At 46.8% G+C, this 16,897-nt stretch overlaps 1 protein-coding gene across 1 annotated transcript in view; it reads left to right on the forward strand.

Moving 5' to 3' along the window:
- The first annotated feature begins 4,690 nt into the window (after positions 1-4,690).
- Positions 4,691-16,897, forward strand: part of LOC144810470 (uncharacterized) — a 94,523-nt gene continuing 82,316 nt past the window's right edge. Inside the window, exon 1 of the mRNA XM_078673787.1 lies at positions 4,691-4,825. The gene's annotated coding sequence lies outside the window, so the exon portion shown is untranslated. The remainder of the gene's footprint in view (positions 4,826-16,897) is intronic.

Raw genomic sequence — 16,897 nt, forward strand, 5'->3', positions numbered from 1 at the left:
CGAAGTGAATTGGGGCCCGTTGTCGCACGTGATTATTTTTGGGATTCCCTCCCTGACAAACGTGGCTCGTAAGAAACGAACCACAGCCTCCGTGTCAGCGTGCTCCATAATTTCCATCTCCGGCCACTTTGAATATTTGTCGATGATTACTACTGCATATTTCTGAGTTCCTGCTTTGTCGAGGACTGGACCCATAATGTCTACTGATATCATTTCCCACGGACCATCCGGTACCGGGAATCTCCCCAACGGCGGTCTCAGCATACTCTGTGATTTGTCTGCTTTTGCACATGACTCGCATTGTCGCACATGACGTTCCACTTGCATGTCGATGGCCGGCCACCAGTACGCTTGTCTGGCCAGGGCTTTTGTTTTCGTTATTCCCTGGTGCCCTTCATGTAGTAGGGACATCAGATGATCCAGAATGCCCTGTGGGGGAACCACCTTGTCACCTCGGAGTAGGAATACTGGGTTCTCCGCCAGTGACAGCTCGTCCCGGACCTCCCAGTATCTTTTCAGTTCTTCCTTCAGGTGTCTTTTCTCCGGCCATCCATGGACTACATACCCTTTTACTGTTTCCAAATCAGTGTCCTCCTTGTACGCTTTTTCCCATTCCTGAGCACTTATTACCTCTTCAGTGTCTTGGATGGTGGCCACCACATATCCTTCCCATTTCTGTCTCTCTCCGCTCTTTGCTTCATCCATGGCCGCTGCTCTACTCAGGAAGTCCGCAACTTTGTTCTGTGGACCCGGAATGTGTTCTACATCATAGACGAAGTCTAGCAGTCTGAGGGTCATCTTGGCAATTCTGGGTGTTGCGTGATCGTGGCCGCTGGATGTCAGTACTCGGACCAGTGGTTTGTGATCCGTCTTCACCAGGAACTTGGCTCCCCACAAGTACTGCCTAAATTTCTCCATCGCCCAGACTACGGCCAGCATTTCATTCTCCACAACACTGAACTTCTCTTCATTGGAGGCTAGCGAACGAGAGGCGAAGCTGACCGTCGACATTTCTCCACTTTCCGACTTCTGCATTAGGACTGCCCCAAGGCCGCGATCACTGGCATCAGTAGTGAGGATGGACTCGGCACTCGGGTCGAATCCTTTGAGGGGAATGGCGGTGCTCATCTCCTTTTTGAGAGCCTCAAATTCCATTTGCTCGTCTTTACCCCACTGAAACTTATTTTTTTCCTTAAGTAGTTGACGGATGAAGTGAGCCTTCGTGGCGAAGTGGGGAATGAACTTGCTGTAATATTCGGCCATTCCCAGGAATGACCGAACATCCTCTTTCTTGCCTGGGGTGGGGGCCTCCTGGATGGCTTTCATGTTTGTTCTTTTAGGTGTAATACCTTGTCCACTCACCTCGTGACCTAAGTATGTGACAGATTGTACTCCCAAATTGCATTTGGACCACTCAGCCGTAAGACCATTGTCCTGCAGCGTTTGTAATACCTTGTGGAGTTTTTCATTATGGTCCTGCTTCGACCTGCCCATCACCAAAATGTCGTCCTGAAAGAATAGAACGTCCTTTAAGTCTTTTAACAGTCTGTGCATGATATTCTGGAAGACTGCTGCGGCGGAAGCCAGGCCGAAAGGCATCCTCACAAATTCGTAGCAACCAAAGGGTGTTATAAAAGACGTGAGATGGCTGCACGATGGATGCAGTTTCACTTGATGGTAGGCTGATGACAAGTCCACCGTGGAGAACCATTTGACGTCTTTTGTTTTCGCCAGCATTTCATTGATGCGTGGTAGAGGGAATTTGTCGATGACAATGTTTTTGTTCAATTCCCTGAGGTCTACGCATAATCGTACCTTGCTGTTCGGCTTCTGGGCTACCACCAAGGGTGAGAGCCATTCTGCACTCTCTATCGCCCTGATCACTCCTTCTCTTTCCAGCCTATCCAGTTCCGTTTGCACTGCTTCCCTACTGCGGAACGGGATGTTCCTTACTTTGTGCACGACGGGTTCAGCCCCCTCTTTAAGCTTTATGAGATGAGTGTATTTATCTAGCTCACCAATCTGACCGTTGAACACCTTGGGGTACGCCTTCTGCCACGATCCCACATCTTCCATGTTCTCCATGTCCATCAGCAGGATTTTTTCGATACCTCCAGGGTTGAGCTGGATTCCCAGCGCTCCCTGGTCCTTCCAGCTCAGCACCGAGGGGCCTTTCTCCGCCACATATAGTTTGCAACTCGCGTGGCGGCCCCTGAATTCGAACGTGAGAGGACTGTACCCCAACATGGGAATTCTTTGCCCTGTATATGTGACCGGTCTCACGTCCATCGGGAGTAGCTTCTCTTTGATCTTTGGCTCGAATTTGTCTTCCCAAACTTTCCTTTGTATGATGGAAATGGGCGCCCCACTGTCTGCAATCATCTCCAATGGTATTCCGCCGATATGCATGTCAAGCCTGGGTTTATCTGTGTTCGACCCTTCCATTTCCAACACTTGGACATCAATGTAAAGGAACTCCTCCTCTTCCACCGTGTCTTCTTGGTCGCTTGCGTCTTCCCGTCGACTTTGGTCCACATATCGTATCATCGCGTTTTTTGGTTTCCTGCGGCACACCTTTTCATAGTGCCCGAAAATGCTGCAATAAGAGCATTTGGCTCTGAACGCAGGGCACGCCTTGTCATTACCTAGATGGGCATTGCTGCCACACCTGTAACAGTGGGGTCTACTTCCTTTGTTGGACTTGTTATCCGTCTGGTATTTGGTGGAGTTGGTGGATTTTCCACCTCCCTGATTCCTTTGCGTGTCGTTCTGCCTCGATCGTTCACTTCTCGTAGGTACCATTACCTTGCATACAGTTTGCGACTCTCCGGCTTCCTTCTTTGCTGCTTGAGCATACCGTCGTGATAATTCTGCTTTCTTGACCATCGCCCAAATTTCTTTGAGTGGGGCATCTCCGTTCACCCACAACTTCTCCTGTATGTGAGAGCTGGACGTGTGCATGATAATCTGGTCCCTGATTAGTTCGTCGTGAAGCGTGCCAAACTTACACGTGAGGGCCAATTTCCGCAAAGCTACAACGTACTCGTCCACCGTCTCGCCACTCTTTTGCTTCCTCTGAAAGAAGTTGTATCTGTCGATTGCGACGCACACCACTGGTCTGTAGTGTGCATCCAGGTCAGCGATGGCGTGACTAAAGACATCAGTGTCCGTGGCAACCCTCTCGCCTTTGACTATGGTGTCGTACACCCTGATCCCTTCCGGACCTAAATTATGTAACAAGATCTTCTTTTTCCTCTTGCTCGAGAACGGGGTATCACCTTCTTCTTCCAATGCCTCCAGATAGTTAAGGAAGTACCTTTTCCAGTCTTCCCATTTCATCTCCGGTTCGCCCCCTTTAGTCAGAAACGGTACCAGTTGAGTGAGGGATGTGGTCTGGGCTGCCATTGCCGGTGCGTTCCTTCTGTCTGCCGCAGTATTGATAGCTCGACTGGGTGGTCTCCCCGGCGTGTGCTGCCTCGCCGCGTCCTCTTCGCTGCGCTCTCCGTCGCTCTCCTTCCCCTGGACTCTCCTAGTGGGGTGCGATAGCTCTGGTTGGCTGTCCTCCTGAGATTGGTGTGAGGAGCCCGGTGTTTCCGCCAGTGTCCGCTGTTCCGCCAGGGTGCCTGGCTAGCAGCCAGTGACCACGGAGATTCGCTTTTCGCTTTGACCTCGCGCACTCTGCTTGAGTACCTCTTGTAGCGTTTGGTGCGCTCTGCCCCCTGTGTTGACTGCTTGGTAGTTGCTGCCGTGGCCCTCAATGCTCAGGGTGTAGGCTCTGGCACCGCTTTTGTGTCTATGGGGTGCCGGCTCGTTTCGCGCCTTTTTGCATGTAGAGCGGCGGCTCCTCTGCCGCGCTCCGGGTGTCTCTGCGTTCGTTCACGCGGGATGCGTGTAACCGTCGTCGTGTGTGGTCGCGGGTGTCACATCCCAATCCTCGTCGCCATTATGGAAAAGTAAATCACCACACGCACAAGTGAAGGTTATGAATGGATGTTTATTCCCGGAGCGCCGGGAGCTGAAGCTAGCCTGTTGCGGTCGGCGCTACTGAACAATATGGCCGCCTTCCGCTTCCTGTCCCTTAGCTTCCTGTTCCGGGGACGGAACACTAGACCGCTACTACATTAGTGACTTAATTAAAATGATAAATGTTTAAAAACCATGGTAAGAAATGATAAACTGCAGTTGTATATAAATGTGTAAATAGATTGTGAATAGTTCTGTTTAATTAGGTCACATGAGTCAGTCGCTCAGAAATTGTCTCGTTAGTTATGGGCCTTGGTAAGTGATTCTTGATTAATGGGAAGTATTGTGGAGTTGGGTAGCGTTGGTGAGACAGTTTTTCTATAGGAGCGCTGGATCACTCTTTAGAGTAGTAGCGTATTTTTACTTTGTTGTAATATGCACAAAACGTACTATTTTTTGGACACGTGACGGATACTGTAATAAAGCAAGGAAGAAAGGGAAAGCCTCCTCCCCTCACCCGCATATCAAGAGTAAGGTTTGCTCACAACGATAAGCTCTTTATTTACAATGGAAATCGGTGGCTGCATCCAAGCACGACTGTACCGCACTGGTTTAATTTCGTTTCTCCCTGCCTCGGGGAGTTGTTCTCAACTACAGACCACTAAGCCAATAGAAGGGCTTGTCTCAGTCACCTGCGCAACCCGTAGCATCTGAGACGCCATTGGCCAGTGTACTCGGACCCGCCCCCTCACTCAGCCGGGTGAGTTGTGACACTGGAGTGCTCGCGGCAGCACTGTAAATGCAGACTGGGGGAGGCAGCGCTGCACACACGGGAGAAGACATGTCGCTTCTTTGCTGAGGGGTGAGTACCTTCGCGGCTTCATTAATTACACACAGGAACGCTTTTACGTGGGGCGGGAAGCCTCAGGTAGGTGTTGGTGACGATTTACACAGAACGCTTGTTGATGAACCTGGTCTGTCGGCGAGTGCGCACTCCCGCAGATCGACTTTCTGTTTGGTGCAAGTGCGTGTTTCCCGCCAGGGTTCCTATTACATCACTTTTTTTTTTATGGCCCGGGACCCCTGCCAGCACATTCCAGATCCCACAATGCTGCTACTCAATGACGCCTATCCGCCCCTTGTATGCACAGGCGTGCCATTTATTATGTCTGCATCTAAGAACAGGATGCTTGTCTCAGACTGCAACTTCTGAAAGTGGGGTTATTCAGCCTAACCAGCGCCACGCCTTCTCCTGTGCGATACGTGCATTTAAAGCAAGCCATACATGGGTACTGTGTACTTTTCGTTTTGAGAAAGCGATAATCTGACGACATTTGATATAACGGGGAAGCCACATGGGTCTGTTTGTTTTTTGGATACCGTTATGCAGTTGAAAGGGGAGGGTTTATGGAGAGTGCATACTTTCAGACATATTCTGGATGTTTTGTTTTTGCAGTCGCAAAGCAAGCAAACTATCGTCTGTCGCGAACAAAACATGACATGTCATTTCGTATTTTTTATTATTAACTATTTGATTCTAATAACTACCCATACGTCCTCTGGAGGAAGTGACACCACCTGCGTCTTTTAATATTCTTGTCGTTCAGCTGTGTTTTAAGTCAACGATCCTGACTGAGCATGCCCCGACTCTTCCTTTCTCAGTAGGACTGACCTTTGCGCCACACGCGTGATTTCTGCGACCTCTATGTAAATGTCACTCGGCACCGGGAGAATGTAAAGAGAGCTCTTATCAACTGGCATGCTTTTGTTTTGGTTATATTGTCCCTGTCGTGCGTGCTGCTTTTCTGGCTGAAATGCCTTGGGCTCAGTTGTATATCGAGGTTCTTGCAAGATACACTTGTCTTTAGGGCATTTTTCTTTGGTAATTCCAGTTAAAGCTTTTAATGACCGTAAATGTTTACAACATGGCCCGAGCCCCCAAACATAACGTTACATTCAACCAGGGTTATGATCATTTTACCCAATAGTATTTTGGATACTATGATTTGTAGTCTTGCTTTCATGTTGCATCTTTGGGCCGCTTAACTGTAATGATCTATTTGGTATTGGTTTTACTTGATCAATATAAATGTATAGCTGTTCACTACATGTAGTCCAGCGCCAAACGACCCGCACCGTAATTGGGTTTTACAGAAACCCCTTATAACTGGGCAGTGCAATTTAATAAGGGTCTTGCAGGTAGCACGGGATAAATTGAGCCCATGTCCATTTAAGTTTTTTATTTTCTCCACACGAAGACTGATTAAAGTCCATGGAACAGGCTGTGTTTGCGAGTGAATGTAACCGAGAACGGAAATAGGTGGTTTGAGGTCACAAATTCAGCTGGCTTTGCTGCGATGCACGCACTCCTTTTCCGCTGTGCTGCGGTTAAAACTTCTTAAGTAAATATTCTTGAAAGGGGGGTTATGGTGCAGGTCGACTAACTTGCAGCATTTCTGCAAAGTTGTTGTCTAATGTCACATTTAACTGATGCAGAGAAACTATTAGTATTTTTATTGACATGTAAAAAGAAACAGCTTTTTTCTTCTGGTTTTTTTCCGTTCGTCTCGTTGGTGCAGTATCACATCCCTTTTTAATATAGCTCAATGCTCAGCTGGTCTAAAAAGAAAACATGACTTTTTATTCTTGCTCGCAGAAAAACTAATCACTTGGACTTTTTATGGATGGTTCGATTAAGCTACGAAACGTAACTGCCAAAATTGAGTCCCTTGCACCGTACTTACTATAAGCCATCTGTATTTTGTAGCTCTATTCAATCTCTTGCATAGCTGGACTAGAGTAGCGCCGCTCTTGCCTTATGTTCCACCCCTTCACATTTGGAGTGTAAGTGAGATGTGTTTAATACATCTCTTAACATTTTTATATTCCTCGAAGTTGTAAAATCGTTATTGTGTTACCGTTTACCTTCTATTTGAAAATATAAGATCCACTTAACTTTTAGCAATGGACTAGGTGCTACACGTCTTTGAATGTTTGGTAAACATATGAAGGTTTTTACGTTACAGTAATAAACATGACACTTTTGAAAACGAGCACTGCATCTTCGATAAGTAGAAGAACGCACTCTTTTTCAATTTCAACTATTTGTATGCGTTTGCTCCAAAGATTTCCGCTCAAGATGTTTAGCTTTTCAGTGTTTTATAGAAAAACATAACTATAATGGGTACGTAAAGCTGTGCTGCCCCCTGGTGTTTTTTATAGACAAGTGCAATATGTGAAAGCTGATTGAACACGGCAGATGTTCACTATTCAAGTGCATTAGATAACGATGCCTATGATTATGTTTTAACCAGTTACAAAAGATGAGCTTTTAGTTCCCCAGCTATTTTATCGTCAGTAGCGTTTCCCTTTTTGGTTTGATAAAAGCGTTTTGCAGGTGTGGAAAACCACGCAGAAGAGTCGCGTTTCTTATCGGCAAACTTTTTTCATAACAGGCCAGGATTCCTACTTTACAACCGGGACCTCACTCGCAGTGTGCCATTCTAGGCTGCACAAGTAGTGGGTTTGTGCAGACTTGTAAATATGAAAGAACCTTACAGAGGTGTCTACGACCCATAGCCAGGTAGACCTATTAAGGGAAAAGGTATGATTGACAAGTGTTAAAACTTTCTTGTGTTATATCTCCTTAAGTGATGTAATGCCTTGGAGCCTTGTATACATCATCCATGGAATGTTATGACATTCGGTAAGGGGTCGAACCACCACTGGTGGGGTGAGTGGTGCTGGATGCACTGCCTTTTTTATTTTTTAGTTATTTTACTTTATTTTAAAGTTTTATATAGCGCTGGCTTAACCCGTGAGTATCAGAGCGCTTTACATACACACAGTAAACAGCAGAATGACATTACATTACATAGTAGGCTGGCAGTAAGGAAGCAAACCATAGAAATAAAAAAAATACAGCATGTGCAAAAAAATGCAGTGCAGCGGAGGAGGAGAGAGCAACAAGAGAAAAGGCGAGAGTGACATAGTCCGGTCACCCACTATCCATGAATGTCCAGAGAGAGAGGGGACAACTCGGATAAAGAAGACTAGGTTAGTTGACGTTGGTCATGAAAGTATTTGTTTAGGAGATGGGAGTTTCAGGTCCCTTTTGAAACAGGAGAAGAAGGGGTTGCATCTGAGGTCTCCAGGGAGAGCGTTCCATATTCTGGGAGCGTTGCCAGAGAACGATCGGTATTGGGTGGTTTTCTTTTTCAATTTCGGAGGAATGAGAAGGAATGAGTTGGAGCTTCTTAGTGTTCTGGATTGACCCTCTCTATTCAGTTTATTTATTTTATTTTATTTATTCAAAGTTTTATATAGCGCGAACAGGATCCTTACAGATATCAGAGCGCTTCACAAAGACAGGGAAGGGGCAATAGGAGTAAACAGAGATAATGGGAACAGTATAATAGTCAGTGACATGGTAATAACATGGATGATAAAAACAAACATAAAACCACTCCATATATGATCAGGTAAGTAACATGGTAACATGGTAATAACTTGGTAATAACTTGGTAATAACATGGTAAGTAACATGGTAATAACATGGATGAAAAAAACAAACATAAAACCAATCCATATATGATCAGGTAAGGGAGTAGTATAGAGCAGCACAGGTCATTGATCCCACTACAATGGCGAACAGGTGGATCAGTAAACCAACGTGTATCATATCTTGGTCGGTAGTAAGAGAGTAGCGTAATAGTGCCCCCAACAAGTCGAGTATAGTGCCAGGGGATAGGCAGAGCAGCGGTACAAGCAATGCAGAGTCTCTGACCCAACATCTGTAGCGATCAGGAGATCTTGGCCAGAAGCATTGTTTTCACCTCTTTCTTGAAGAGTGCAGTGGAGGTGATTAGCCTTGTTTCAGGAGGGAGCGCATTCCAGATCCTGGGTGCCATTCCTGAGAAGGAGCGTTTGTAAGTTTTCGCTTTCCGAAATCTACGAGGTTTCAGGAGTAGATTTTTAGTACTCCTATTGGATCTCGAACCTCCTGATATAGACAGCTTTTGAGCGAGGTAGTTGGGTGCCTTGTGGTGCACGGCCGCGTGTGTCATAGTTGCAATTTTTAGCTGTATTCTGGCTTCAAAAGGCAGCCATTTTAGAGACTTTAGGTCTGGGGATATGTGCGAGTGCTTTCTAGAGCCAGTAATGAGTCTCGCGGCAGCGTTCAGGGAGGCTCTTACGGGTGCTGTTGTGGATAGCGGGAGACCGCTGAGGGTCGCAATTCCGTAGTCTATTCGAGGGATGACTAGAGCTTGTACAGCAGTTTGGAAGTCTTTGGCCGGGAGGAAGGGTTTAATTTTCCTCAGCGTGTTAATTTGGAAATTAGCTGCTTTTGTGGCTTTGCTGACGTGCTGCTGCATGTCGAGCTTGGCGTCGAGTGTGATGCCTAGGGATTTCGCCGAGTCCACGATGGTAGGTTGGACATTGAGTGCTGTTAGGTTGTTGAGCCAGGTTTGGGTGGTGGAGATTTTCGCCGGAGGTGAGATGAGTAGGAACTCAGTTTTTAGAGCATTTAGTTTGAGGTGATTGTCGGCCAGCCAGGATTGGGTGTTAATAAGCGTGGAATTCAGCTGTTTGATATCTTCCGGGGACTGTAACTTTAGGTAGAGTTGTGTGTCATCAGCGTACATATGGAATTGAACATTGGATGCTTGAAGCAAGGTGGCGAGGGGTTCCATAACGAGGTTGAACAGTGTAGGAGAGAGGGTGGATCCTTGTGGAACCCCAAGATCTGCAGGCACCGGTGTAGATAGTACATTGTCGATCTTGAACCTCTGAGACCGGTTGTGAAGGAAAGACGAAAACCATTTGAGAACAGTTCCCGATAGCCCCATCCTAGTACTTAGCAGCTCCAACAAGTTCTCATGTTTGACCGTGTCAAATGCTGACGAGAGATCAAGAAGGATGAGGAGGCAGGACTCATTACGATCCAGAATTTGGAGGGCGTCATCAATTATGTGTGTCATGGCTGTTTCCGTGCTATGTTTCGCTCTGAAACCTGATTGATGAGGGTTGAGGAGGTCAAATTTATCAATGTGTTTTGTTAGTTGGAGTTGGACACATTTCTCCAACAGTTTGGCCAGGGTGGGGATATTGGTGATGGGCCGATAATTGTTTAGGTCAGACGGATCAGCTGTAGGTTTCTTGAGTATAGGCGTGACTTGCCCCACCTTAAGGGAGTCGGGAATGTGTCCTTGTTGCAAAGAGCTGTTAATGATCTTGGTCCAGAGAGGGAGGAGCAAGGGGATAAAGTCTTTTACCGCATTAGCAGGTAGAGGGTCTGTGAGGTGATTAGAGGGCTTCAAAGTGCAGAGCAGTTTGTGTATAGCTTCTTCCGAGTAGGTGTCGAAGTACTGCCAGGATGCCTTGTTTTTAGGTTGAGTGTCAGCCATTCTGGTGAAGTTGGAGTATCGATTTACATCCATTATGAGGTCATTTCTTATGTTGTCAGTCTTATGTTTAAAGAAAGCAGAGAAGGCTTCACAGTGTGGAGTGTCATTTGTTGTGCTATTTGATTGTGTGGGTTGTGCCTTTGTTTGGGTCTTGATTAGCTCGAACAGTTTTCTTGGCCTATTCTTCGCTTGGTCCAACTGGCGGCTGAAGAAGTCCGACTTTGTGCGCTTTATTTTCCTAAAGTAGGCATTTCTCTTGTTCTTGAGCTTTTTGAGATGCAGTGCTGAAGGGTCCGATCTCCAGGTGCGCTCTGCCATTCGCATATTACGCCTTTCGTCATTGAGACTGTCATCATACCAGGGGTTAGAAATTTTGGTGGAGACTCTCTTCAGTTGCAGAGGGGCGACTTCATTGACTATTGTATTCATAGAGTCAAGGTAGTGGTCAGTCAGTGATTGAACATCTGAGGCACCTGAAGGGGGAAGGAGGAGGTTGCCGATGTGGGGAGGTAGTGTGGAGGGGTTAAGATTCTTCAAATCCCTTTTCCATGTTTTGGATTTGATTGGTTGAGTAGGGTTAGGTTTAACTTTTTCGTTGATAAAGAAGGTGATAATGTGGTGATCTGACCAATCGCAGGGTAGAATCGCTTCCAGTTGAATAGCGTTCTCTTTGGCAATGATGAGATCGAGTATCGCGCCTTTGTCGTGTGTTGGTTTATCGCATAATTGGGTGAGGTCAAGCGCATTGAGGAAAGTTTTTAGACTATTCACTGCAGTGTCTTTCTGATCGTTCCAGTGGAGATTGAAGTCACCCAGGTAGACTTGAGTGGTCTGCCGACCGGCGTTGGAAGTGATCAGGTCCATGACTTGTTGGGTGAATATGAGATTGTCACCAGGCGGGTGATAAATGAGATGTAAAGTACATACTTGTTTGCCCTCACTGATGATGTCTAGGCAGAGGAGTTCACAGGAGGAAAGGGAGGGGGAGGTGACTTGAGTAACGGAGAGGTTGCTCTTAACAATGCATGCAATTCCCCCGCCCGTCTTGCCAGGAGACCTGTCCAGCCTAATGATGTGATAATTGGGGGGGACTAGTATGTCCATAATCGGGGTGGAGGCTTCAGTGAGCCACGTTTCCGTTAGAAAGGCTAGGTCTAGCTCCCTATTTGAGACAAGATCCGCGATGTCGGAGGAATGTCTCTGGGCCGATCTGCAGTTTAGTAGGATGCATTTGAGTTTGGGAGAGAGAAGGGTGGTCGAGCTTTCTAGTGTGAGGGGAACTTTCCTGAGGTTGTTAGGGACGGAGCCTCTGTTGTTGAGTGTTGGGAGCCTCAGAGCGTTTGTGGGAATTGTGGGTATGGGGATGTGCGAATTGGAAAAACCTTTTACCGGACCTGGGCCATAAGAGCGTAGGAGAGAGCAAAGGTCGAGGTCCGACAAGGGGCTGAGAACACGACGGGGGCGGTGGGAGTTATTGCGAACGGGGATAGTGGACCATTGCTGGTGTCGTCGGGGGCGAGTGTATGTAGGAAGGGTGCGTCGTTTGTAGGGTAATGGGATGGTGGGAGGTAGACTGGGCTGTGAGGAGAGAAGGACTTTGATTGCGTGGATGTCTTTTTTGATTTGTAAAATTTCCTCCTTGACTTGTTGGAGTGTGGATAAGGTCAAGTCAGGAGGGTTGCTGAGGTGTTCCGCGGTGCTAATGGGTGGGATGGTATTCAAGGTGTGGACGTGTTTGTGGGCAAGGGGTGTGAGTGGTGAAGGTGAGGCAGGCGGTGGGTGGGAAGCATAGATAGTGACTTCAGTGGGAGACGGTACAGGTGAGTAGAAGAGTGAGTGAAGGTTGAAGACAGTGGGGGAGACAGGAGGGTAGTGAGGGCTAAGAATAGGAGGTGGGAGAGAGGGGGGTGCTAGGGTAAGGGAGGGGGTATGTTCTGTATCTTGTGTTGGGAGGGGGATGACGTTATGAGTGGGAGTGGGGAGGGAGCGGGGAAGGGAGAGGTGTCTGCCGTGGGGGGGATGGGGTGGTTGGGTGGATAAACTCCGAGTGATGGTGTGTGCAGATGTAGGCGTGTTGTGGGTGGGAGTTGTTGTGTCGGGTGTGAGAGACACGTGGGTGGGAGTGGAGAGAGAGATGGGGAGGGAGAGGTGTCTGTCGAAGGGGGGATGGGAGGGGGTGGATAAACTTTGGGCGGTGGCTTGTTCAAATGGTGGAGTGTTGTGGGTGGGGGATGATCTGTCCGAGGGGAGAGGGATGGAGGGGGTGTGGGTGGGGATAAGAAGTGTCATGTTGGAGGGGCTACTAGTATGTGCGGTGGGGATATTCGTGACTGTCCTTGGGGAGTGTGGGGCGTTAACAGCAGGTGGGCCATTTACTGGGGTGCTGGGGGTAGAGGTGTAGTAGGTGGTGGCTGCGAGGTCAGGGGGGATAGTGCTGGCGGAGTTCTGGGTGTGGGTCCGCAGCTTGGAGAGGTGCTCTTTGAACTTGGGGAACAGGTTGTCTAGTAGTTCCAGTTTAATATTTAAGTAGTTGGGTCAGGAGAGTGAAGGGTTTTGTGTGTGATGCAGGCCAATTTATAGATACATCTCCCTTCCATGGGAAGCCAATTGAGGCAGTTGAGAGCTGGAGGGATATGTAAATCTTTTAACTCCTGATACGAGTCGAGAGGACATGTTCAGCACTGCTCTTAGAGGGGCTAGGTGCGCTTTTGAAGTTTCTGTAAGGATGGCGTTCCTGTAGTCCATTTTAGAGAGAATTAGGGATTGGACTACTGTCTTGAGGTCATCGTGGGGTAGAAAAGGTTTCAGTTTCTTGAAGTGTTTTAGAGAGAAGAGAGCACTTTTTGCAGAGTTCTTGATGTGAGCCTTTAAGGACAGTAATATTAAATCATATTCATCCAGTCTGCCCTGAGGCACTTACACTGATTCTCCCTCTTTCAGAGTATACTGTTGCACTCCTACAACACCTTGATGAGAGTCCACATCATGCACACCTCACATAAGAAATTAATGCGCTCATTATTATCAAAGGGATCTAGCCTTCGCAGGGGTGGGGAATTCCTATCTCCCGACGCCCGAGACATCTAGATTTCTTAGGAGGGCAAGAAGTTTTATTTAGCATTTTGTCCAAAGGACAAGTAGACAGTTTAATAGTGCTGGGGCCCGCACTTTAATTTCCCCAGAGCAGAACAACAACAGAGATAAAGCAGAGCTCAAAGTTGCAGCCAGCTCCATTAGCTTGTGTGGCCCCCAGGCCCGCCCCTGTTCCTTTTATTTTCTTTGAGCATGAGACAAACATCGTGCTTCTGCAGCTCCAGAACACTCACAGCACTGTCATGTAAGAGGCTGCCTTATCTGCCTCTTGGCCTCTTGCTCTGACTTGAACTCTATGACCCCTGCGTTTTAATCTCTGCTCCATTCTTGGGGCCCCATACGGCCCCAAGAGCAGTGCTTTCCCTTCTCATGCACCTCGTGCCCCCCCTTCTTTGCACTTTTCCTTTCCTGTACACTTTATGTTTCACCCGGTGCCTAAACCTGCTAACACCGCCCTCTCTGACAGCTCGGACCTGCTCCCCTTGACCTCTCGTTTTCTCAGTCATTCAGGGCTTACATTAAAGCTCATAAGTTTCTCCATGAGGCTTTCATGCAGTCCTAAGGCCACCCCCATTTCTGTCCTTCCACTAGGCCTCTCATCTCACTTTGTGCATACACCAGGGGCATTTTGAACACACTGCCATAGCAACTACAGCAGCTGTGGAGTTCTTGATGGGCCTCTTCAGTCTGCAGGTCTGCACACAAAGGCCCATAATGGATTTGAAAGGGGTGGGTGGATTAGTGATAGGGTGGATGAATAGATGCATGGATGAATGAGTGAAAGGGTGGATGGATAGATGCATGGAAGAATAAGTGAGAGGGTGGATGTATAGATGCATGGATGAATAAGTGAAAGGGTGGATGGGTAGATGCATGTATGAATGAGTGAAAGGTTGGATGGGTAGATGCATGTATGAATGAGTGAAAGGTTGGATGGATAGGTGCATGGATGAATGGGTGGAGTGAAAGGGTGGATGAATAGATGCATGAATGAATGAGTGAAATGATGGATGTAAGGAAGGATGCGTGAAAGAATGGATGGGCAAAGGTGAAAGGATGGATGGCTGAGTGGATGATGGGGTGAAAGTGGTTTAATGAGTGAAAGGATGGATGGCTGAATGAAAGGGGGATTAATGGGTGAGAGATAGAGTGGATGGATGGCTGAGTGGGTGGGTGGATGAATCGGTGGGTGGGTAGGTGGCTAGCTGGGTGGAAGGGTGGATGAATGGGTGGATAGTTGAGTGTAAAGGTGGATGGAGGGATTAGTGAAAGGGTGGATGGATATACGAGCGAAATGGAATGATGGATGGGGTAAAAGGGTGAATGGATGAGCTAAAGCATAAATGGAGGAAGTGAAAGGGTGGAAGGATATAAAAGTGAAAAGGAGGGTGGATGTATGAGCAAAAGGATGGATGGAGGGATGAGTGAAAGGGTGGATGAATATGAGCGAAAAGGAGGATGTGTGGGGTGAAAGGATGGATGATGAGCAAAAGGATGGATGAGTGAAAGGAAGGCGGGATGGATGAGTTTGATAGATAGGTTTGGAGATGGAAGGATAGGTATGAACAGTGGCTTCGTGAACACCCCACTTTAGCAGCTACTGTAGAGGTGGAGCTCTTGATGGGCCTCTTCTGTCTGCAGCTCAACAGACAAAGGCTCATAATTAATGTGAAAGGGTGGGTGTGAGTAAAAGGATGGATGAATGTGTCGGTGAAAGGATGAGTGAGTGTAAGTGTTGCTGGCTAAATGCATGGATGAATGAGTGACAGGGATGGTTGAGTGACGGGGATAGTGGATGGACAAAGGATGTTATAATGAAGGAAAAGCTTAATTGATGGATGGGTTACAGGGTGTATGGATTAGGGAGCGAAAGGATGGATGAGTGTAAAGGATAAATGGATGAGTGGAAGGATGGATTGATGGATTGGTAGAAGGGTGGGTGGATGGATGAGTGAAAGGGTGGATGGATGAGTGGATGGATGGATAAGTGAAAGGATGGATGGATAGAGGTAAAGGGTGGCTGTATGGATGAGCGAAAGGATGGACAGATGGCTGAAATGGTTAGGTTTGCAGATGGATGGGTGGGTTTGGATATTGATGAGCGGATGGACTGACAAATCAACAGATGGACGAACATATTGGTGAAAGGCTAATGGATGAAAGAATGAATGGATGACCATCTAAAGATGAAATGCTAGATATCAGTGGGTGAAAGGATGAATGGATGGATGCTTAGATGGAAGAGACAGAGCAATTCTGGAGAGGACTCCAGTGACTTTTTTCGCTTGCTTGGTGACATAAGAGCTTTGGATCAAAGTGGGGGGGGGTGTATTTCAATTTTCTGGTTACTCACTTGGCCTGCACTATGCTCCTTTCTCTACCTGGGGATTATCAGGTAGGTGTGGTGCTGTTCGCCAGCACGTTCTTACTAGACAGCCAGTATTTGGTCTCATAAAGGCCTCATTGCCATAGAAATTCCTGGTACTGAACAAAACTACTTTGTAAAAGAGCAGAATGTTGTCACACACAAGGAAGCCAGCCGATAGATAGGATGAGAAAGCATTTAAATAAAAACAAAAAGTCTTGTTTAATTCAGATTGAATTAGGGGCTCAAATGTTAAAGAAAGTCACAAAAGTGCACCCAGGATATATGTCCTTATATGAAATCAGATTTACGTTTTTCATGAATTCACATGAATTTCCTTAAGTAGGCCAGGAAACCGTAATTCTAGAAAATATTTGCGAATTGCATTTTAGCATGAGCAAAGATGAATGTACCCCAGTGGAAATCTGAGTGTTTACAAGTTAACTTTTCCTCGAACCACATTTTCTCAGCCCTGGAAGAAACTTTACTTCTGCCGTTGTCAGGGGTAGTACATTTCCAACCTTTCTCAGTATGGGAAAAGAATAGAGAAAAGCTAGTGAAAACCCCCAAAAGTCAAATCCTTTTATAGTATTAGCCTGACATTAACCAGAGAGGCTACTATAAGAGCTCTTCTATATTGAGATGGCTGCCATTATTTTACGGCGCACTATGTGGCACCAAAGAGAAAAGTGGGTTTTGTTACAGGACAAGTAGATTTATGAAGCTACTTGTCCCTTGGACAAGTACATATTTCATTAAATTCTACACCCCTGCTTCGTTTTTACCCGTCTGCCATTTCACTTAATTTAAACTGTTTCTAATTGAAAGATTATGAAAATGGGGGGTAAACCCAGACAAAGTCCAAGTACCTGGGTATCGGATAGTATAAACAACAAGGTGGTCCTAGGCACACATTTAATCAACACATTTGAATGTATCCCTCATTATGAATCTGAGGTAATTCCTTGGATTGAATCCTGTAACAAAAGAGAAACAGCTAACACCCTATGCGCTAGTGGCCTTGAAAATGATACCCAAAACAAAATAGATTATTTTGACATATAGTATC

The sequence above is a fragment of the Lissotriton helveticus genome, chromosome 1_1, assembly GCF_964261635.1.
Source record: "Lissotriton helveticus chromosome 1_1, aLisHel1.1, whole genome shotgun sequence".
Taxonomy (NCBI): Eukaryota; Metazoa; Chordata; class Amphibia; order Caudata; family Salamandridae; genus Lissotriton; species Lissotriton helveticus.